This window comes from Ammodytes marinus, assembly GCF_949987685.1.
Source record: "Ammodytes marinus genome assembly, chromosome: 11".
Taxonomy (NCBI): Eukaryota; Metazoa; Chordata; class Actinopteri; order Uranoscopiformes; family Ammodytidae; genus Ammodytes; species Ammodytes marinus.
The window spans coordinates 10,397,795-10,406,043 of record NC_137215.1 but is presented as its reverse complement, the minus strand read 5'-3'; positions in this window follow the sequence as shown (position 1 = coordinate 10,406,043).

The following is an 8,249-nucleotide window of genomic DNA, read 5'->3' as shown; positions in this document are numbered from 1 at the left end:
CAGTGATGCATGTTAGAGCAACACAAACAATAATTTGCACTGCAGCGGTTTAATTGTTCTGCCATCAAAATTAATTGGAAAATGATATACTGTGCTAAACAGTCGACATGCACAGGCTTTAATAGAAACGCCTCACAGCAAGACAGAAAATTGGAAAGAACCCCAGCCCATTCATGTATAGACAATCACAGTCACACATGTTGTACATTAACAAATACTGTATATACACAGAGCTACAACTAATTAAAAGTTACCCACATTTTACTTTGATTTATAAAATGTCAAAAACACAAAATATATCACACCACAATGTTCAAGAGTCCAAGGTGAGGTCTTTAAAGAAGGAGCAAATTGTCACATTAAAAGAAGATGGAGGCAGGGAATATATAACAATTAATTTAGCAAATAATTGGTATGCAAAAATGGTTGCCGATTGCAAATCAGCCGATCATTTAACTGATTTATCGATTGACTGTTTCAACTCAATACTGCAAGGGACATTCAGCTGATCTCAAGCTCTTCTGCTGTCATCAAACTCACTCGCAAATGTGGCAGCATCATCTACTGCACTGTGAGGTTTGCAGTCAATATCACTTCAAAATATGGAAAAATACTATAAAATGGAGGTATACAGGTGCTGCTGAGTCATTTTGTCCTGCAAGGCGGCGGCCATATCAAAAGTTTTCTATGTCTGAGTGACTCCTCTGTCACTCCACATGCAGACAAGAAGGGTGTTGTGATTTCTTAAATGGACTTGATAGGTATTTCCTCCACTGCCTGATGGAGTTGACATTTTCTACCTCTGTGCCATCTCTGTAAGGGCACTTTACGCCAAGCGTCAGTCTGCATCAGTGGATCTAGCTTTTGCGAGAAAAAAAAGGCCCAACCTCAACCTCTCCAATGTGTCCTAGAAACCACTGCTTGGTAATTGACAAAAACGGGGTAGGCCAAGGCCAAAGTGACAACTGAGAAAGTCTGCCTTAAACCCTAAATAGGCTATCTGGGGTGAAACAGCAGAGAGAGCGAGAGAAAATGAATGTTAGAAACTACAGCCATTTCCCCGGGAACCAATTTCAGCTTTTGGTACCCTGTGTTGAATTCAATATTCATGAACTGTTATGAAGAAGATGTGCATTCAGCCGACACGTGACTAAATTTACCATGGTGTTTGTGACGTCTGACACAGCGGAGGACATCCAGTCATCTTCTACAGCTTGGCCTTCAAGCTACAAGTTCAGAATAATTGAAACCTGAATGTGATGTACGACTGAAATTAATTCATGAGAAATTAAACGTCTCCTGCTGGAGTACGAAACAAGTATAACATCTCTTGCCTTGGACCACGGTGATGGCCTGGGCGTTTTTGTCATTTGTGTCAGTAAAAAGAAAAATATTTTTTGTTGCTGCTGCCTGTGATTGAAACTGAAGTAGAACCTTCATACTTACTGAATGTCAGCAAGGTCTTCAAAAATACCTATACCTATACACCAATCATTGATTTGTTATGTCACTTGTTCCTCTGTTATTGGGGTGCTAAACTGAATAATTTAATTTTTCTCCAACTTCTTTTTCTAAGCACTAGAATAGCATTAATATCTTGAAGGCTATTTTCACTGCCACAATATCATCCATTTGTTAGGAAAAGGAAAAAGATAATCAGCAAGGTCCATTTCCTTTTACCTGAAGAACTATATTCAAGTCTTTGTACAAGGATATATGAACACTGTAGAATCTCAGTTTGTCCTCGTATCCAGGCCATTGAAGGGAGAGTTATTTTCTTTGCCGGCTCGTGCATGTACTCATTTGCTCCCCCGCCATCGCTCCACATTATATGTTGGCCTCGAGGGAAGCACACTTTCATTACAGCCAAAGCCCAGTTTAGCATGTTTGGAGCGGCTCACATCGATCTGTTTGGCCCTGGTAGACCACTGTCCGATCCTTCCCATTAGAGGGTTGTAGTTAGGAACTAAATGTTTGCACCTGCCGGGTAATGAGGTAGCTTTGATGAGGCTTAACCCCTTCCCTCTTCACGAGTCCCTTTTGTGTGAAAATCTTTTTGATCTCGAGAACCTTTTTGAATTTCAACTGAATCTCTTTTTAATTATCTCCACCTCCATGTCTGAAACTCATCTGATACAAAGGCTTTTCATTGCTGATGTTTATATGAAGGTAAATGTCGGATTTGTTTCAGGCACATAAACACAGAAAAACTCAAATTATTTAACTCTGTATACATGAATTTAAAATAATAAGTCTCCATGGGATATTTCCTCCTTCCAGGACGTTCTGCTGAGGTCAGGGGCCGATAATGTAATAACAATGCATTATGTAATAACATTTAAAGAAAAATGTTATTACTTGTCAATAATGTTAAAAAAGGCTGAGCGCATAACGTAATGCCTTATTGCATTATGTGTAACTTATGATGCGAGCAAAATGTTTTTCTCTAAATAGTGTCATAATGTATAACATTATAGAGTGAGTCAATCATTTATGGATTACAGGGCTAATTGCTTCAGTGTAGAATGTAGCATACAATAAAAGCACTCTTTTAATAGCTTTTTTTCATGTTCATACACAAACCAATAAGGCAATCAGTTGATAATTGACTTCCTGGAAAAGGCTGGTATGCAAAACATACGTCTCCATGCTCCATTTCACTACCTGTATAAATCAAAGCATTAAAACCACAAGTCGTCACTTTCTCACTTTCTGTTTACTCGGCATGATGTAGAGTCAAGCCTCTGATTCACAGACTTGTGTAAGAGTACTTCCAACCTTGAATTAGAGAAAAAACTATTGAAAGAGTGCTATTTTCATGTGGCGAATGGGGTCCGTCAAGGAGGAATCTTATCTCCTATTCTTTTTAATGTATATATGGATGACCTTTCAAGACAGCTAAATGAATGTAAAACAGGATGTATTGTGGGAGATCAAGTTGTGAATCATCTCATGTATGCTGATGACCTGGTTTTACTTTGTCCATATTCTGTTGGGTTACAAGAGCTGTTGAGGATATGTACACAATATGGAAGAGATTTTGACATCAACTATAATGCCAAAAAGAGTAAGGTCGTTGTTGTGAGATCTAAAGAGGACAAAAAATCCTCTGTTCCTGTTTTCCACCTCTCAAATGGACTATTAGAAATATCCAGGGAATTAAAATATCTAGGACATGTCTTCTCAGATGATCTCATGGATGACAGTGACATTCGTCGTCAATGGTGTAAAATATATGCACAGGCCAACATGATGTTGAGGAAATTTTCCATGTGTTCCACAGATGTTAAGTGTGCTCTGTTTAGGGCTTATGTCACGCCGCTGTATACAGCTCATCTGTGGTCCTCTTACAGAGTGAGAAGTATGCAGAGGCTTAGAGTGGCATATAATGATGCCATGAGGTTGTTGCTGCGTGTTCCTAGGTGGCACAGTGCTAGCCAGTTATTTGTGTCCTCAAATGTACCTACATGTCAGGCACTGTTGCGAAAGTTGATGTTCAGTTTCATGTGTCGTTTGGATTTGTCAGAGAATGGCATCATTATGGGCTTAACCAACCCTATGATGGGCTATCGGTTCACATCCAGGCTTCGAAAGCATTGGCATGATAGCTTGCACCTATTTTAGTACAGTATTTTATTGAGTAATGTATTTTAATGTGTTCTATGTGTGTGTGTATGTTGGATGTGAGTGGACCATCTGAGTCCTTAATAAAGATTATTATATTATGTCATACATTTATTCACTACATTATGCATTGATACATAATCGTCTCTTACAGACGTGCATTCAAAGCAAAAACTCTTTGTCAATAAGACCAAAAGATAATATATTTTTTTCAAGAAAGCTATTCCTCAACCAATACCTGGAGGATCTGTATCGCTTCTCCTGTCAAGCTGTATACTGATGCATCTGAAAAATGGGACAGCATTTGACAGATGTGTACTGGCACGAAAACACTCTGTGATTGTGTCTGTCCATCAAGTAACACCTTGTTTCCTGGTCTCACTCAGGAGAATATGGGAGAGCTATAGAGTTGGTGTCAGGGTGCGTTAGTGTGTTTGCCCTGGGTAACACGACTTTGTCCCTGAATATTGGACAAGTCTATTATGTGTTGTGGGACGGAAGAAGATTGTGCAATGACATGTAGCACTCAGCAGACAGGGGCTGTATATCACACAAAAGGTCTCAATTTTCTGAGTCTTTTTTTATTTTTTTAAGCGTGCTCCCCCTTTGGGCTGATGCTCCTCACTGAGCCTCGAAGCAGGAGATTAAGCACCTGTACTCAACCTGAGCTATGGGCCAAGCCTGCGCAGAGCTTTAAATATTGGTCTCCACCAAGTCCTCAGTTATTAGAGGGTCTCTGAGGCAGCAGAAGTGTGTTTCCAGAAACCCCACTTACCCAGACACAGGGAGCTGATCCATGCAGGGGGAGAAAAGGCACCACGGAAGGTGATGGAGATACCTGCCACCGCAGCAGCACCGGCTGATCTGTTACTGACAAATACTCTCCCTGGGACATGAATCTCCTCCCGAGGCCTCCAACCGCGCCGGGGCAGCCGCAGAGAGAAAGACAGAGAGAGAGGGGGGGGGGGCATACAAAAAGGATATAACTAGCAGAAAAAGTAAAGTAGACGTGTCCAACTTTTTTTATCAATAGTTTCAAGGTCGGATTTATATTTTCAGTGTAATATGGTTGAAATGAAAGGGCCAGTTGAATTAATCTATAAGAAAAAAAATATCACTTTTTGAGTAAAACTCATGAAACTTAACTTGCCATGATCCGATTTCCTAACAGATATACAGTAACAACGTCATTGTCCCCATCTTAGTGTGCCCCCTGTATTAAAATACAGCAGCAATAGTTGTGATGTTTCAATTTAGGTTGGATGCTTTTTTTTTTTTAATCATCCGTCTGGATCTATTTTTAAAGTATTGTAAATTGCTTTTGTTTTATTGCCCTTTTTTTCTGTACAGAGATCAGCATCAGGTTGAAATCCAGATGAGTGGATGTCAAATATTGTCAAACACATATTAAAGACAATGCAACAATTACAGAGAAAGATGTCGATGTAAGGTCAGAACCTGTTCCCATGGGTGAACAACATTTCTGTACATTTGTTTCCACCTTGTTGCAAGAATCACAGAGTTTACCGTCCCCCCATTTGAGGTCTTTGTCTGTGACCCTGTGTGCACACACATAAAGCATTCTCACCTTCCCCTCCACCTCGGTTCAGAAGGGTCAAACTGTAGGTATCAACAGTGTGGGAGGATTAACAAGCTCAGTGAAAGCGTGGGGTGAGCTGGGATAAGAAAAGCTTGTGGTATTTTCTACAGCCAGTATTTTTAACATTTGCTCTCCCTCTGGCGGAGTTTGCTTCCTGATACTCACACACTTGGAAAGGGCAACGTCCAATTAGAGGCAAAAGCAAAATTGCTCTTGTGAGGAGGGAACTTTTCAAAGTTGATGGATTAATCTAATACAGTGGGTACAGTGTTAAAGCTATTTTCTTTTTGCGTTGTTATTTTTTGCTAATATACAACAAACATAGTCTGCACTTTATACCTTTCATGGCAACATCTGATTTTTGTCAGCGAGGCTGTCAGCAAAGCAAGCTTCTGAAATCCTCCTGTCAAGGATGAGATGAGAAAAATCAATGAATGGAAACTAACAAACTGTTTTTCTCTCACAATACTTCTAAGAATGTTGCTACAAAATGTTAAAAAAATTATTGAAAACAAAACATTTAGAATTATCTTCTGCTGTTTCTATCTGTTTCTGAAATGAACTATTTCAATTTAGCATCAAATCATCCCTTTTTTAATGTATTACCTGCAGGCCAGTGACAGACAGTTATAGGAAGTGGTAGAAAATGATTCAAATGCATGTATTTTTGAATGGAAATAAATTCCTTTTAGCTCATCAAATCACTGAAACGTTCATAGGTTTGTTTCTTGAACTCATGTAATCGATTAGGTCTGTTGACAGTCAGGACATATGGTCCTTGCAGTAACTTATCACAGAAGAAGCGCTGACATTCATTGGTTCGATTTGCCAAAATGTAAGGATTTGCTACTTTTCAAGGTAAAAAAAAAGAAAGTAAACTCAGGTTCTGGGGATTCCACAACTTCCTTACAATAAAAAGATGACGGAGAAAACTTGTAGTAGTTGCAGCCCTAACTGACATGTTATCATTTAAGCATTTTTTTTTTCTTTTTTCTTCCAACCATGTGTTAAAACTAGGCAGAAGCCCAATTCAAACTCAGTCACTTTTACCAACTGTGGCATCAGTGTCATGATCGCTGAAGTCATCATAAAAAATAAACTTTACCCCTGTAGCACAAAGGAACATTACTGCTGCTCAGTCCGTGCAGATCAAGAATAGATTTCCTTTTTATCAAAGCCTAAAATGAACATCCTGCATTTTATTGTTCAGTCATATTTCCTCATCTTAAGAAGGATGATAAAAAAAATAGCCATAAAGTGGACCGAGAGGACTCGTGTTCCATAGAATCCAGGCTGTTCTGCACAGACAGACAGACGCTTGATAAAACCAAGACTTATTTCTGTGTCTCTGAAAGAACATTAGGCAATAGCATGCCCTATCAAACAAATAAATCAAATAAATCATCCTACAAAGAAATACTGTGATTTTTAAACGAGCAAAGGGAAAAGCACTCATCTCTTCTCACACTCAATATTCAAGGCTTCAAGCAACATCTCAAAGTCGGCCGACTCTGCTTTCAACATTAACTGAAAATCTATGATATCAGGAGGATTTTGAATCTCCCCAAAATGAATTCATGTCATTCGGGCAAACATTGTTATGTTATATTAAAGTATTGATACATTAATTTAATAACTGTTTTCCCCCATTGCACATTCGTAGGAATATGCAATCAACCTACTGTTCTATGGTTCTATGTGAACCCTGCTTCTTTCTTTAGCCTTTTTGGATGTACTTATACGGTTTCTCTTTGAGCAGTAAGTGTTTGCATGTCTGGAATCTGAGGCTGTGTGGGCTTCACCATCTGGCTGTGGGTGAGCTTGGTTATGTATCCTTTAAATAGAGGAGTCGGGTTAATTAATGCAGCTTTGAAGGTTAAGATTGAGCAATATTGTGATATCGTGATATAAATCGCAATATCATATCGTATCGTACTCAAAATGTCCTATCGTTACATCCCCTTATGAGTAGTGTCAGCAGGTATAAGATCAAGCTGCATATAGCCCAAACAACATCCTGCAACATGATGCTAGCCTGGGATGCAAGATACTTGAAAATCAATCTGAAACCATAGAAGGTAAGGGGGGGCAAAATAGTTTTTTCTGAAAGTGTTTATCTAGCCATTCACAGTTGGCATTTTACCCCTTGCATTTGTTGTTCATTCATATAGACTGTATGTTAAACACGTGTGGGCCCTGGGCACAAAGTCCTGAGTGCACGCTGTGAACTCTTGCCAGTGGTGAGAAAGGGACCAAGGTCCAGGCTGCCCATTTGACCCAGCACTGCCTGCAGCAGAAGAAGACCTTTAGTGTGAAGAAGAAGCACCGTCAAGTTCTGAAAGTGTGTGGGGAATGTGGCCTTTGTGGCAGTGTAGATTTAACCCTGGATGTCAACATTAATCTCAGACGCACTTAAACCCACAATGGGTTTGTTTGATCCTTGTATCTTTCTGACACATTCTTTGCAATTGAAGGCCGATGGAGCAACTTCTGGGCTGTGCATCAGCACTCAAGGTTTTCTCGCTTGCTCTTTTTTTCCATTGTTTTTCTTTGTACCTACCTGTTTTCATCCAGTCTAAGGGCGCACTCACACTAGGCCCTGTTGCCCCATACTGTGCCTAAGTACGATTTATCCATTTGACTATACAGCACTTTGGTCTGCCTTGTCAATTATAAATTATATAAATGAAGTTGACGCATGGTCGTGCTCATGCGGTTGTCTGCTCATTAGCATCTGCACCGTGCCCAAGCACACCTCTCCCAACAGTGTGGAAGTGTGTGCTAGAGTACGGAACGGAGCACTCACACTGGTCAAATTAACTAGACTTTACGGGGCAAACATACTTGGGCACAGCACAAATAGCCTAGTGTGAGTGAGCCCTAATAGAGATTTGTTGTTATTAGGTGACTTTTTTAAAAGGCAAGAAAAGTTATGTTTTTGTGCTATTCATATCAGATATTGGTTTTATTCACTTCAGGTAGCTGCATTATGATGCACATTTTTTTTTGTTTTTTTCATCAAGCA